The 16,890-nt window shown below is 37.5% G+C and overlaps 1 protein-coding gene across 4 annotated transcripts in view; it reads left to right on the top strand.

Annotated features, from left to right (window-relative positions):
• PCDH15 (protocadherin related 15) overlaps window positions 1-16,890 on the top strand; it is a 1,574,801-nt gene that overhangs the window by 1,324,414 nt on the left and 233,497 nt on the right. The window lies entirely within an intron of this gene.

Here is a 16,890-nt window from a genome sequence, read left to right as displayed (position 1 = left end):
ATGTAGCAGCAGCAGCAGCAGCAGCAGCAGCAGCAGTAGCCACCTTTTGGTCAATGGAGCAGGAGTTTCCCACCTCTCAGCCACCTGGGTTTCTCTCTCTGGCACAGTGTTACACTCTGGCAGCCTCGCACCAGTGTATTGGAGGCGCGTACTCCTCCTCACCACCTCAAAGTCCCTCTTTTTTTTTAAGCCTTAAAGTTTTGGATTTTTTTGATTCCCCTCACCTGACCTTCTTCTTCGGCAGTGACTATCCTCCTCCTCCTCTTCCTCCTTCTGCACCCACCCAAATTCCGAGTTTTTATTTCTTTCCTAATGGGTTTGCACGCATTATTTGCTTTTACATTGATTCCATTTGGGAAAAATTGCTTCTACTTATAAACTTTTGTACTTAAGAACCTGGTCACGGAACGAATTAAGTTCTTAAGTAGAGGTACCATTGTACATTTAAAAACATCATAAAAGATTAAGAAAAAAACAGTTAAAAATCACATACATACATATCATGAATGATATGTATGTACGAATGCTACTATTCAAACTAGGTTTGAATGCTACTATTCAAATATCCTGCCATCTTAAATGTAAATACCATATTTTTCAGAGGATAACATGCATTCCCCCCACCATCACCAAAAGATAGTGAAAATTTGGGTGTGACCTATATACTGAATGTAGCCTAAAATGGCACGGAGCCAGCGATGATCATCCTGGAGGATGATCCGCCCGCTAACCAGCTGCTGGTGCTGAATCAGGCTCCAATAATGTGCTGAAACTGGCCAGGTTGTTTGCTATTTGCTTCAAGGACATGTCAGTGTTTGCAGCAGCAATCATATCCAGAAAGCATACACAAGTAAAGCAGGATTCAATAATTTTTCTTTATATATACTGTAACACATGAAGTAAATGTACAATACCAAAACCAGGTTTTCCAATGCGTTAGCAAATACAAGCAAACACAGGCAGAGGAAAGAAGAACTTCAGTTTCAATTTTGAGCAGAAGACTAGTTTACAACTCAGTATAGATTCAGAGCTGCAGAGCTAAGCCACACACGGGCGCCAAACAGTCTCCTTGTTGCTCACACAGCAAATACTGTTTCAGTTTCCAAACAGCCCTCAACTCTCTCGCACACTGACAGGATGCTAGCCAGATGAATACCGATGGATGCTCATAGACATCTTACTTTCCTCGCAAAAACTAAGGTACATCTTATACTTTGGAAAATATGGCACTGTTTTATCTGGTCCTCGTAGAAGTCTTAATTTAATTCCAGATTTTCCCTTTTCTGCCCTTGATTTTGATGGCATATACCAAGAACAGAATTCTTAGCACAAATATATTTTACAAAGTAAAAGAGTGTTTGGAAACTTCAACTCGTCCAAAATGCAGCCGCATGAGCAGTCTTGGGACTTCCAAGAAATGCCCACATCTCGCCATCACTCCGCGGACTGCATTGGCTACCAATCCGTTTCCGGATACATTTCAAAGTGTTGGTTATGACCTATAAAGCCCTTCGTGGCATAGGACCAGATTATCTCCGAGACTGCCTTCTGCCGCACGAATCCCAGCCATCGGTGAGGTCCCACAGAATTGGCCTCCTTAGGATCCTGTCGACCAAACAATGTCGGCTGGCAGGACCTAGGGGAAGAGCCTTCTCTGTGAGAGCCCCAACCCTCTGGAATCAGCTCCCCCCAGAGATTCGCACTGCCAAAAGAGCTTAAAAACTCATCTTTGCCGCCAGGCTTAGGACTTTTAGATCTTCCCCCTGATCAATGAATGTTTTAAGTATGAGTGTTGAATGATTGATTTGATAGGTTTTACTTTCTTTTAATTGAATTTAATGGTTGTTTTTAATGTAGTATTAATTGGATTTATATTATTGTCCTGTTTTTGTACATGCTGTGAGCCACCCCGAGTCCTCGGAGAGGAGCGGCATAAAAATCCAAACAAACAAACAAACAAGCAAACAAACAAACAAACAAACAAATAAATAAGTAATGCAAGAAAATGTCTTAATGTATAGGCCAGTATGTTTATGGTGGCAGGCTTGAAGATCCAACAGAGAAAACAGAATTTTCTTTCATTGAAGGTGTTAATTGGAACCATGACATTTGGCTTATATTCCTTTATAGAGACTTCTTTCTTTATAGGAGCTTTTGAGGGCACATTATTTCAAATGTTTTAGTGTATTTTTCTGGTGAAACCGATCTATCAGGGCAACCTGATCTACCTAAATATGGGATGGAGCATACTGCTTCCACTTCATCTCTCCCTGGTATAGCCAAAAAACTAAGGAGAGTTTAGCTTAAAGGTTAATACATCTACCTAATATGTAAGTAGCCCAGGTTAAAATCCCAGAAGAGTATTTATTTATTAACCCTGCTGTTCTGCTCAAAAACACATCCTAAAGTTCTGTTCCCAGGTCTATTTGACCTGGACCGAAAATTGTTCATTTTAGGTACTTATATTTGGTCTTTTTGAAAGCTTTTTTCACTTGGAAACTAGTTTGAACATTTCTACACACAATGAAATGAAAATTGAACTGAAAAAAATGATGCTTATTCATTTATTTTGCTCATAAAAGGCGGCCCCCATGCTTATACTCAAATAGGCTTATACTTGAGTATAAGACCCTATGATCTTATATTCGAAAATAAACCGATAAGTCATGAAATTTCAAGTTTCAAATATGCAGGGAAACTTTTTTACAGGGGCTCAAACTTTGATTTCTCACAGACCCGATCATAACAGCAGGGTTAATTGGATTTGTATGTCGCCCCTCTCCAAGAACTAGATCAGTTTTACCAGGAAAAAAAACACTAAAACATTTGAAATAATGTGCCCTCAAAAGCTCCTACTAGTCTACCTTTATTATTTTGTCAAGAAATATAAATTTATTTCTTTGTAAATATAAATTCAACACTTAAATGGCTTTCTTGTTATTCAAATGTATAATTACCCCATAGCTCCTATATAAAAGAATGGAACAGTCCTTTCTTCTATATAGGTTTTTCTTTTACATCATTTAATTCATTTCCATAATGTCTTTTTTTTTAAATCCTATCATCTGGGAAGAGTTTAGCCAATCTGAGATGTTGTAAATGTGCATATTGAAGGTGTCCTCCCTATTAAATCCCATCATTCTATAACCACCTTTGGAGGGAAAAAGTTCTTAATTCTGTTTTATTTTCAATTTTTTTATTATTTTTCATAAAAAGACAAACAGATACAAACAAACAATAAACATAAAGTGGGGGTGTATTTCCCCCGCTTCTTATGAAAGTATAAATTCAAATATAGAAAAAGAATACATATGTATTAACTATTATAAAAAAAGAAAAAAAGAAAAAATTAATAAATTTGAATTGAAGTTTACAAATCTTAATGTGGGTATTAAGGTTAGTATAACATAGTTACCAAAAAGGAAAGATACCTTTAATATAATCCTAATTACTGTAATAAAATAGTATTAAACCTTCAATCTAGACAATAAGACTAAATTCAACTATTATACTTCAAAAATCTTAATATATTGCTTATACTTATACATACATAGCTATATCATAATCATCAAAAAATCCTTTTAAACTAATATTGCTATTATTATCATCTAGATAAAAACTAATACAAAATAAAGAAAAAGAAAAAAACAACCACTAACAATATATCTTATTTTTTCTTATCTATCCATTTGTAAACGTTGTTCCATGTTTCGTAAAATTTAGTATCCTCTTGATCGTTTAATCTTCTTGTCATCATATCCATTTCAGCGCAATCTAATATCTTAGCTATAACCTCTTCTTCCTTGGGGATTTCCTCCCCTTTCCAGTTTTGCGCATATATTATTCTAGCCGCAGTTAATATATGTATGATTAAATAGAAAATTTCTTTCTTATAAATCTGGGTTGTGACACCTAATAAATAAAATTCCGGGGTATTATCTATATCTTGTTTTATTATTTCTTTTAATATTTTTTCAATCATCTTCCAATATATTTTTGCTTTGCTGCATGTCCACCATTGATGATAGTAAGTTCCTATATCCTTCTTACATTTCCAACATATTGGGGATGTTTTGGGAAACATTTTTGCTATCCTATTTGGTGGGAGATGCCATCTATAGAACATTTTGATTTGGTTTTCTTTTAAAGAAACTGATTTAGTCATTTTCCAATTATTGATCCACACTTTCTCCCATGTGTCTATATCTATTTCCTTGCCAATATTTCTACACCATCTTATCATAGTATCTTTTAAAGACAATTCTATATTTTTATGAGCAATAAGTAGTTTATATATTTTCCCTATCATTTTTGTAGGGTTAGTGGTTATTAAGGTAGTTAAAGAATTCTTACTTTTATTAAAAATGTAAAGAGTTTTATCCTTCTGATATCTAGATCGGATCTGGGCATAGTGCCACCAATCTATTATTATCCCTTCTTCTTGTAGTTCAATTCTAGATTTAAGCTTCATCTGATCATTTAATAGTTCTTTATATCTATGAGTCATTTTCTTGTCCTTTATAGACTTTGGATGCGTTATTGCTTCTAAGGGCGCTAACCAATCTGGGATGCTTAAGAAATGATTCTTCTTTATATCTTTCCATACTTCTAGTAAGTATTTCCTTAATGTATGCCTTTTAAAATATGAATGGTTTTTGTCCTTATCATACCATAAAAATGCGTGCCATCCAAGCATTAAATCATGTCCTTCTAGTTCAAGTGTTCTTTTATTATCTAAGATTATCCAATCTCTAAGCCATGTTAGTGCAGCGGCCTGATAGTATAATTTCCAATTTGGAAGGCCAAATCCTCCTCTTTCTTTGATATCTTCTAAACAATTCATTTTTATCCTTGCTTTTTTACCTTGCCATATAAATTTTTTAACTAAGTTTGTTAAAGTTCTTAAAAAGATACCCCCTGGGTTTATTGGTATTGTCTGAAAAAGAAATAAGACCTTGGGTAAAATGTTCATCTTAATTGTTGCAATTCTTCCTAAGAAAGATATTTTCAAATTGTTCCAGGTTGCTAAGTCTTTTTTAATTTCTGCTAACAATTTCATATAATTATCATTTTTTAATGTTATTGTTTTCGCTGTTAAATTTATTCCTAAATATTTTACCTTTTTTACAGTCTTTATTCCAGAAATAGTTTCTAATTTAGTTTCTAGTGTTTTGTTCATGTTTTTAGTCAAGTAATGTGTTTTGTTTTTGTTTATCTTTAAACCTGCTACATTTCCATATTGTTCAATGGTTTGTAATAAAGTAGGAACTGTTGTGGTCGGTTCTTCAATTATAAACATTAGATCATCTGCAAAGGCCTGGAGTTTATAGATTTCATCTCCTACGGTTAAACCTTTTATTCTGGGGTCCGCTCTTATTTTAATTAATAAGGTTTCAAGGGTCATAATAAATAACAATGGTGATATAGGACATCCTTGGCGAACTCCCTTATTTATATCAAGCATTGGTAATTGACTGTTATTCAATATTATGTTCGTTGTTTGTTTTGAATATATAGTATCTATTAGATTAACAAATTTTGGGCCAAATCTCATTTTATTTAATTGCATTTTTATAAATATCCAATTAACGTTGTCGAAGGCTTTTTGAGCATCCAAAAACATTAAAGATGCCATCTTATCTGAATGTTGTTCATAGTACTCTAGTATATTTATTACAGTTCTAATATTATTTTTAATTTGTCTCCCTGGAAGAAACCCATTTTGGTCTTGGTGTATTATTCCATTTATAACTCCTTTAAGTCTTTCTGCATAAATGGCAATAAAGATCTTATAGTCTACATTTAATAGTGATATAGGCCTATAATTTTTGATTTTTTCTGGTTCTGTACCCTGTTTATGTATTAAAGTTGTCAGTGATTCTGACCAAGATTTAGGAATTTTTCCGTCAAGTCTACAGGAATTAAAAGTTTCTAACATATGGTTTCTTATTGTTTCATTATCTATCTTATACCATTCTGCAGGTATGGCATCTGGGCCTGTGGCCTTGTTGCTTTTCTGTTTTTTAATTGTTATTAGGAGTTCCTCCATTGTTATTGGTCCGTCCATGGTAGCCTGTTGATCTTCTGTTATTTGTGGTAGATTTGAAGCCTCTAAATAATTAAAAACTTCATCTTCAATGACATGATCTTTAGCATATAATTCCTTATAGAAATTATACACAATGTCTGCCTTACCTTCTGTATCGTATTTTATTTTACCATCTTTATCTTCTAATTTTTGGATTAATTTTGATTGACTTTGTTTTCTAAGTTTATACGCTAGCCATCTGCCAGGTTTATTTGCATATTCAAAGTATTGTTGCTTTGCTCTTTTAATCTTTTCAGTTAATTGGTTTTGTTCTATAACTCTAATTTTATGTTTAATTACGTTTATTTCTGTCTTTAGATCTCTATTCTTAGTATGTTGCTGCGATAAGGATTCTAATTGTTTTAGTTCGTTTGTTAATTGTAAATACTCTAATTTCTTTTCCTTATTGTATTTTGCTGTATAAGATATTGTTAAACCTCTTATGTACGCTTTAACTGTATCCCATAAGTTCTGTGGAGTAGTGTCTGATGTTTTATTAATTTCAAAAAATATTTTTAATTCCTTTTCAATCCAATCCTTATATTTCTTGTCGTTTAATATATGCCTGTTCATCCGCCAATTGTTCTGTTTATTATTCATCGTCATATAGACCACTATTGGATTGTGATCGGCCCATGTATTAACGTCTATCTCAACTTCTCTTATTTGTTCTGCCACCGTTTTTGGTGCCCATAACATGTCAATTCTCGTCCAAATTTTGTGCGGATTGGAATAAAAGGTAAATTGCCTTTTAAGAGGATGTCTTTCCCTCCAAATATCGCTTAATAATAGTTCCGCTTTCATTTTTTGAAAAGTACTGGGTAGCAAGTTTCTTCTTGTTTTTTTACCTTTTCCCCTTTTTTTATTACCTCCCCCTCCTGAGTGGTCTAATTGTCTATTCGCGATAGCATTAAAATCACCTATTATCAATAGATTATCAATAGCTAAATCTGTTATTATTTGGTGTAAATTTTTATAGAATGTCATTTGGTCTTCATTGGGGGCATAAATAGAAACAACCACTAGAGGTCTGGGTTCAATATCTACTTGTACAATCAATATCCTACCCTCTTTATCCTTATATATTTGTTTGGAATTTATAGAATTCTTGACATACATCACTACACCTCTTTTTTTTTGGTCTGCTAATGCAGCATACATTTTTCCAATTTTGGGATTCAACAGTAATTTTTGGTTATCTTTTTTAATATGAACTTCTTGTAGTATTGCAATCTGAACATTTTGATTTCTGATTTTGGAAAAGATTTGCTTCCTTTTTCTTGGTTCGTTAAGTCCATTAACATTTACGGAAAAGATTTTCAAGTCTTTATTCGTTGTCATTTAATAGGTTTTTTGGTTTCTCGCTGAGGTTGAACTCTTCTAGAACCTTGGTCCTGCTCTATTACTTGGGCAGTTGCCCCCAGGTTTTCTTCTTGCTGAGTTAGTGATTTTTCCCCTGGTTGCTGTTGAGCTGGCTGTAGTTGGACCACTAGTTGCTTACTTGCATGGTCGGAGTGGCCCAAACCACTCTGTTCAAGAAAGAACATAGCTTGATCTACGTTTTCCAGTTTGTACCTTGTAGAGCGCCATGTCAGAGAAAGTCCTTGTGGAATAAGCCAACGGTAAGTAATATTTTCTTTAATCAAGATTTTGGTTAAAAAGTGGTAATCTCTTCTGTTTTCTCTGACACTTCTTGGAACTTGTTTTAATATCTTTATTTCTACTCCATGTCGTTGAGGCGGGGAGTTTCTTGAATAATGAAGGATCTCATCTCGCAACGCCGTTCTTGTAAATTTAATATGTATCTCTCTTGGGAGGTTGTGTCGACGGATATAGCTATTCGAGATTCGGTATACTTCATCGATTTCTTTCTGTAAAGCCATGGGGTCCTCTTGAAGTATACCTCCAATGATTTCCGCCATAGTCGTTTTTAAGTCTTCATCTTTTTCCTCTTTTATATTCTGAAATCGAAGTCCGTACGAAGCTCGTTGCATCTCCAGCTGGATGATAGATTCATCATATCTTTTGTATCTTTCATCAGCTCTCCCTTCAAGATACTCCATTCTTTTCTCATTTTTGTCAGCTTGCTCTTCAACTTTTTTAACTCGGTCATCACTTTCTTGAAGAGTTTGTTGGATCTGCTTTATCTGATCTTTCATCTCGCCCATATCAGCTTTCATTTGAGCCATCTCCACTTTAAATTCTGCCAAGTCAGCTTTTATGGCTTCTCTTTGTTGTGTTGCCTCCTCCTTTATGGCTTCTCTTTGTTGTGTTGCCTCCTCCTTTATGGCCTCTCTTTGTTGAGTGGCATCTTCTTGTGATTTGACCATAAAGTCCTTCAAAGCATTCAAAGTCTCATGTATAGTTGCAAGATTGGACTGCATTGTTTTGTCTTTGTCTTTGTCTTTGGTAGACATGGTTAACACTTGATGCGAAGGAGAAGAATGCGGTGACACTTGTGGAGATAGGGTAGTTGGTGTTGTTTGTTTCTTTGTTGTTTTAACAAGAGTTGAGGTGTGGGACATTATCAAATTAGAATCCACTATTTCAAATTTTAAGGTTAGTTTCAATTTTATATATAGTGAAAAGGAAAAGAAATTACTATAAATTCCAAATCTATTCAATATATTTTGTTTCCCTTATAATATGACTATACCAATTCAATAGCAATTCAATTAATAACAGAGTTCAAAAGAAGAAGAGAGAAAAAAAAATATTATTGTTTAGTGCCACAGGGAAAAAAAAAAAAAAAAGACAAGTATTAGCCTTTTCAAATAAAAGGAGGACAGAAAATAAAAGAAGAGAAGGAATATCAACTATATATAGAAGACAAGAGAAAGAAAAGAAAAAAAAATTTTTTGGAGGAAAAGACTTTGGGAGGAGGGGAGAAAAAAGAAAAGGGGAAAAAGTAAAGTAAAAAAATTGTTCAAAAAGAAAAAGAAGGAGGGTGGTATTTTAGTTCAACTATTTAGAATAGAGCAGGAACCCAAGGATTATTAACAATGCATGTAGTTCAAACCAAACTTCTTCTAGTAATAGAAATGTAAGGAAGAAAGTCAAAGAAAAATCAGGGAGAAAAAAAAACCAGATAGTTATTCAAAGACACAATAACAGTATTATATACTTAAGTTCTTCTTATAAATCCTATAATTTTGCTAGGAAGTAGAAATGAAAATCCAAATCTCAAAGGGTAAAGTTATATTTGATTTCAATTCAAAATTCAAGGAGTAAAGCAATTCCAAAGCTTGCTTGTGTTCAAGATGGAGTCAGTTTATTTTCCAAATTCAAGACAGGAACAAAGAACAAAGAAAGAGATCCCAAGATGGAGTCAAGTTAATTTTCGTGCAGCAGGCAGATGTTAAACCAAGGAGTTCTCAGCAAATAATCCAAAGGGTGTCAGCAAATAGTCCAAAAGGCTCAGCAAGTATTCCAAATAGGTTAATCCAACAATAAGTAATCCAAAAAAGAAGTGATTTCAATCTCTTCTAGATTCCATTTAATTCATGATTATTAAGTTATTCATGTTGTGAAAATAGGCAGCAAGAAAAAAAAAGGCAGCAAGACTGTGTTCCTCCGCTTCAAAAATTAAGTCCAGAAGATTATGATTTTAAAAGTCTATCAAGAACAAATTCTGATCATCACTAGAAATTTCCTTTAGCAGTTAAAATTTCCTAAATAGTCATGTCAAATTTAAACTATTTTGTTAAAGCATAAAGTCAGAAAATTATTTTGTAGATTCCCAAGTTCACGTTCAAAATGGAAAAGTAAAAGTGAAGAGAAAAAAAAAAATTAGGTCCGGCTGTTATTTGCGGATGGGTTTAAACAAGAAAAAACTTTCACTTTCACCCTGGGAAAAAAAAAACTTTCACTTAAAAGTTTTACGATCTTCTGAGTTAAAGACGAAACACAATAGAGATTTTTACCTTAAGTCCTTTCTCTGCTATATTCTTTTTCTATGTAGATGTAGATATTTTTACTTTCGCTTCTTTGCTTTTATTCTTCCCGCTGAGTGAGGGGAGAAAGCGCTGGCCGGTCCTCTTAAGGAAAGAGGAGCGGTTCTCCCGTCTCCGAAGCTGCGGGGCGAACCGCTGCCTCTGGAGTCCTGGCGATGGGTCCTCGGGCAGAGGAGAGCCCCCTGTTCATGGATCGGGCCATCCGGGCCCGATCCGATCGCAAATGCGACCTTCGGAGGGGGTAGAAGAGATTCGCCTGGCAGAGCCCTGCCAGACACGTCTCGCCGCGATCTCCACCAAACCGGAAGCCTAAAAAGTTCTTAATTCTGAACAGGAAATCAAACTCACTTAGGGATTAGTAGAAAAAATTGTATTGACACTGTGAAAATAACAATAAAACAGCAGTGTAGTGAATAATATACAGCACACTCCAATTTGAAATATTGACCAAACAAATTCAGTTTATAGGAAAATTACAGTTTATTCTCTGACATTATATGAAACTAAACTGTTACCTCCTAGGCAGAGATTGTCCTGTTCCTTAGTTATTTTTCTTAATGTCACAGTAGGAATTCTTGCACAAAGGAGGAAAGATAATAGATTATGTTGGAATTAAGCTTTTGCATTATTCATAATTGCAGAATTTGAATATTTTCTGTTTTGGCAAAGTCAGCTTCATACAGTATTTCCTGGGTTAATGCACAGAAGGTACATCTGCCTACATGTCTTTACTATGAATATTTTCCTCTTTTAGGGACCCAATGACAAATTTAATTTTGGGGAAACAGAAAAGGCAAATGTGTTAACTACTTCTTTTTACATGTGTAAAACACCTAATTCTAGCCAATATATCATCTTAAGAATGGCACTCTGTTTTGGATTTTGACAAAAGAACAAGGAAACAACCCCAAATAAATGAAGTGCAATTAAATCCTATTAAAATGTTGATATTTAAAGCCATCATTCAATTCTTGGTCATCATTAATTTCACCTGCCACATTCCTACCAAGGAATGCGTCAAATGTTCATTGGATCTTTTCAACAATAGTGACATGCATTTAGAAACATTCTATGATGGGAGGTTGGAGTACGAAGTAGAAAATTCATAACATTTATCCCATTTTGTTGGGATATCTAAACTTTCCTGGAAAAACTGTTCATGCTAATCTATTCAGGTAATGATTATCCTATGGCCTTAAATTAGCTATATAGAAGGAGAATACATGCTTAATACACATTATGCATACAATATTCATCTACTTGTCTGGCATTTTCACTCGGGTTATATGTGGTGAGACTATAAAAAAGAACAGTATGAAAGTCCATGTCCCATCATCTGTATCATTTCATTTCACGTTGAGAAGCAACTTCAGACACAGGTGAGATATCTTCCTTTCCATTAGGGCAAAGGTAGAATTTTAAAAGTCATCTTTTGTTCCCAGCTGTGAACTTATAAATATACCATGAAATATTTGAAACACAATATCCCTTACTCAGCCACTGTGCCAAGTTAGCACAGGATCAAAACAAAAGATGAAAAGGAGCAGCTTGAAAATTCACTAAAGTTGCCAGGCTACTTGAGAAAATCAATAAATAAAATTAAGTACATAAGGAAAAACTGGCACAATTGCTCTTAACAAGTTTTAATCTCATTATTTGTGTGCTGATGTCTGCCTCCACCCAACAAGAGTTGTATCAATGCCCTCCTTTCAGATACCTTAATTATAGATGATAACTTTGGAAAAAACTGTCAGGCCAGCTCATCTGCTTATTTTATTATTTTTTTCATGTTGCATAGAAGATTAACCTACAGAAATAAGAAGAGAACATGTTGATGGTTAAGAAAGTCCAACATCTATTATGTAGATGTTTTTTTTAAAAGAACCATTGCATAAAATATTTTGTTAAAGGTGTTTTTTTACACATCAGTATCTAACAATAGTCTTGAAACATACTTGCTACTTTATTCTGCTAGCTGGAAGCCCTTATTAAGTGTTTAATTTACCATCACTAATAGCTAAACAAATTCTACATTGTTGGGGGGGTGGGGGAAAACACTGTTAGAAACAAATGCTGGTCAAAAAGAACTGCAATTTAAATATCTGGGTCCTGGTCTATTGCTATTGATACTAGCATTTCTTCAATGAAAGACCACATATACTAGTATATCCTGGTATAGGGTTCATGCTGCTTTTTCTGATGTGTGTACATACACATACCCTCCCTGCTGTGTTTGACCTCATGGGGCTGGAGTGGGCATGGCCACATCAACCTCACTCTTGTCGCAGGCACCTGTGGTGGCCCGAGCGTTCTGCCAGAGAAAATGGACTCCCAAGCTCCGTTTTTCCCTGCAATGGCCTCCTGCAACACTCTGCCAGCCAAAAAGTGAAAAATAATGTACATGTATTTTGAATTTTCATCATGTCATTACGAACGGTGACAAGATATGATAGTGTTAAATCCAGATTCAGCTTCAACAATGTCTTTTTCTGGGACCTAGTTTTTAATTCCCAGATCATCTCTCATGACCCTTCTTGAACTTATGTTTTTCAACTGTGATGCTCAGAATCAAACATAACAGTTACATAAACAATAAATAACTAGTTTTGAGGTATGCTTACGCTCTCATTTCCGTGATAACTGAGGAGCAGCAATTTAATTTGGCAGTAACATTTTAGTTGGCAATTAATCTTTTAAAAATTTACTCTTGTCTAATGGGTATTATAATCCAGCTACCAGCTGTTCAGTTGCTTTTGTGTGCAAAAGTATCTGTGAACACACATTGCTTTTGCTTATATACATCTGTCATATATTAAACCAGTAAAAAGATAGTGTGCTGGTATTACCTCAGCTGAAATCCTCATTATACAATATATCAGTTTATTATTTATTAATTCGACTTATATGCAGTTCTCTGCCCTCAAGGTCTTACCTCTTTTTAAATGAGATTTTAAAACAATCTTATTTTAATTATGTAAATAACTCCCTTTTTACAGTCCGATAATCCTTTAATTCAGGGTATAACTCTAAACCTTCAGAGTGGGAGATGCGAGTCTTCAGTTAGGTCACCATCCGCTTTTTCAAGTATAACCAGTCTTTAAATAAAATATTAGCTTGAATGAGGACAAAAGTTTTATTTATTGGTGCAGTCAAATTTTCCAACTTTTCAAAGGTGAAGGATAGATAATTCTGAAATATATTCTTATCTCCAAGTTTTGGAGTTCACCTTTTATTTAGATATGCTGCTGGATGTCAATCATTTCTAACAACCGATGCTATGGAAGATTTACAGCAAGCTTTCCTAAACTGAAGCTCTTCCTACTGGGATCATAGCCATGCATCATTTACTTTGGCTGTATTTGTACCTCTATGGTCCAAGGAAAGCAGCAATAGGTTTTTCAGCCTGATTTGATTTTCATCTGCTGATTGGCAAAGTTATATAGTCACCCATATTAAGAAATTGTTTGTAAAAATGTATTAACAGCAGAGTAGAAATAACGGTAAAACTGTTAACATCTACTGTATTGATGAAGTGCAGAAAGGAGATGACTGTATGATTTTTATTAACTGTTTTAATTAAGTTTTAATTGATTTCCATGAGGATAAATGGTTTCATTATCTGTTCACACTGAGCAACCTGGCAGGATATTAAATGCCTTTGAAAACTTCCTGACAGCAGAATGGATAATTAGGGACTTTCATTTTCTTATCTTCTGAAATAATCTGGAAACTCTTATAAGTATATGCAGGTAGAATTGTCTTATAGAAGCCTGCCCTTCATAAGAGCTATCTGGGTAAATGAAAATGTCTTCATTTAAGGAGGAAAGGAGAATGGAAGGGAGGGGAGAGGAGAGGAGAGGAGGGTAAAGGAAAGGGAAGGGATGAGAGGGATGGGGGAAGATATGGAAGAAGAGAGAGAGGAAGACAGAGAAGAGGAGAAGAGATTTATTTACTGTATTTTTTGGAATATAAGACACACCAGAGTTTTGGGGGAGAAAAATAGGGAAAAGAATCTGCTTACCAGATATTCATCTGGCTAGCATCCTTAGCCTGGTCAGCTTCAGCACATTACTTTATTCCCTGGTTAGGGCTTTAAAAAAACCTTATTCAGATAGAGTAGCAATGAAAGAGCTTGCAAGCCAGTAATGGGCTCCTACTGGAACGGTCAGGAATGCAGTTCCGGTAGCAAAATTTGGAGCTCCACCGCAGAGCACCCAACTTGCACTGAAAGATGTTGAAACAAAATGCATAAGCCACAGTCTGGTAGTAAAAATTTTGGTAGCCCATCACTGCTGAACAACCATGTTGCTAATTTAGCAACTGCAATGATTCACTTAACAACTGTGACAAAAAAGCTTGTAAAACACTGCAAAACTTACTAAATTTAGCAACATAAATTCTAGGCTCAATTGTGGTTGTCAGTCAAGGGCTACCTGTACTTGGACAAATTTCTCTGCCACTGAAGATTTCAACCAGAGGTAGAAAAATAGTACAGTCATACCTCGTCTTATGAACCTAATTGGTTCCAGGGGGAGGTTCGTAAGACGAAAGGTTCATAAGACGAAACATTGTTTCCCATAGGAAACAATGTAAAGTCAATTAATCCATGCAACCAAAAAACACCCCCGCAAAAAAACAGCGTTCGGCGACTGTTGGGAAGCCGCACGGCTATTTTAAAAGGTGACAGCCGGGCTGGGGGGCTTCCCAGCAACCTCCCGAACCCCGAACTTTTGCCGAACTTCCGGTTCGGGGTTCGGGATGTTGCTGGGAAGCCCCCCAGGCCGGCTGTCACCTTTTAAAACAGCCGCGTGGCTTCCCAGCAGCTTCCCGAAGCCGAACGCCAAACCCGAACTTCCGCGTTCGGCGTTCGGTGACTGCTGGGAAGCCGCGCGGCTGTTTTAAAAGGTGACAGCCGGCCTGGGGGGCTTCCCAGCAACCTCCCGAACCCCGAACCCGGAAGTTCGGCAAAAGTTCGGGGTTCAGGAGGTTGCTGGGAAGCCCCCCAGGCCGGCTGTCACCTTTTAAAACAGCCGCGCGGCTTCCCAGCTGTCTCCCGAAGCCAAACACCAAACCCGAACTTTCGCGTTCGGCGTTCGGCGACTGCTGGGAAGCCGCGTGGCTGTTTTAAAAGGTGACAGCCGGCCTGGGGGGCTTCCCAGCAACCTCCCAAACCCCGAACCCGGAAGTTCGGCAAAAGTTCAGGGTTCGGGGGGGTGCTGGGAAGCCCCCCAGCCCAGCTGTCACCTTTTAAAACAGCCGCACGGCTTCCCAGCTGTCTCCTGAAGCCGAACGCCAAACCCAAACTTCCGCGTTCGGCGTTTGGAGACAGCTGGGAAGCCGCGCGGCTGTTTTAAAAGGTCACAGCCGGGCTGGGGGGCTTCCCAGCACCCCCCCGAACCCCGAACCCAGAAGTTCGGCAAAAGTTCAGGGTTCGGGGGGGTGCTGGGAAGCCCCCCAGCCCGGCTGTGACCTTTTAAAACAGCCGCGCGGCTTCCCTGCTGTCTCCCGAAGCCGAACGCCAAACCCAAACTTCTGCGTTCGGCGTTTGGAGACAGCTGGGAAGCCGTGGCTGTTTTAAAAGGTCACAGCCGGGCTGGGGGGCTTCCCAGCAACCTCCCGAACAGAACACGGGGTTCAGAAAAATTTTGCCTCTTCTTTCGAACTTTTTTCGAGTTACGAACCGGCGTTCGGGAGGCTGCTGGGAAGCCCCGCCACCCAGCTGTCACCTTTTAAAACAGCCACGCGGCTTCCCAGCAGTCTCTGAACGCCGGTTCGTAACTCGAAAAAAGTTCGTAAGAAGAGGCAACATTTTTCTGAACCCCGGGTTCGTATCACGAGTTGTTTGTAAGACGAGGGGTTCGTATCTTGAGGTACCACTGTATTTATAGGCCATCTTTATTATTTATTTACTTATTGGATTTGTATGCCGCCCCTCTCCGTGGACTTGGGGCGGCTAACAACAATGATAAAAACAGCATGTAACAATACAATACTAAAACAACTAAAGAACCCTTATTATAAAACCAAATATACATACAAACATACCATGCATAAATTGTAAAGGCCTAGGGGGAAAGAATATCTCAATTCCCCCATGCCTGATAGCAGAGGTGGGTTTTAAGGAGCTTATGAAAGGCGAGGAGGGAGGGGGCAATTCTAATCTCTGGGGGGAGTTGGTTCCAGAGGGCCGGGGCTGCCACAGAGAAGGCTTTTCCCCTGGGTCCTGCCAAATCACAATGTTTAGTTGATGGGACTCGGAGAAGGCCCACTCTCTGAGACCTAACTGGTCATTGGGATTTGTGCGGCAGAAGGCGATCCCAGAGATAATCTGGTCCGGTGCCATGAAGGGCTTTATAGGTCATGACCAACACTTTGAATTGTGACCGGAAACTGATCAGCAACCAGTGCAGACTGTGGAGTGTTGGTGTAACATGGGCATATTTGGGGAAGCCCATGATTGCTCTCGCAGCTGCATTCTGCACGATATGAAGTTTCTGAACACTTTTCAAAGGTAGCCCCATGTAGAGAGCATTACAGTAGTCAAGCCTCGAGGTGCTGAGGGCATGAGTGACTGTGAGCAGTGACTCCCGGTCCAGATAGGGCCGCAACTGGTGCACCAGGTGAACCTGGGCAAACGCCCCGCTTGCCACAGCTGAAAGATGTTTCTCTAATGTGAGCTGTGGATCGAGGAGGACACCCAAGTTGCGGACCCTCTCTGAGGGGGTCAATGACTCCCCCCGGGTGATGGACGGACAGATAGTCCTTGGGAGGCAAAACCCACAGCCATTCCGTCTTATCAGGGTTGAGTTTGAGTCTGTTGACACCCATCCAGACCCCAACAGCCTCTTG

This window comes from Erythrolamprus reginae, chromosome 5 (genome assembly GCF_031021105.1).
Source record: "Erythrolamprus reginae isolate rEryReg1 chromosome 5, rEryReg1.hap1, whole genome shotgun sequence".
Taxonomy (NCBI): Eukaryota; Metazoa; Chordata; class Lepidosauria; order Squamata; family Dipsadidae; genus Erythrolamprus; species Erythrolamprus reginae.
This window is presented reverse-complemented; position numbering and strand designations above follow the sequence as displayed.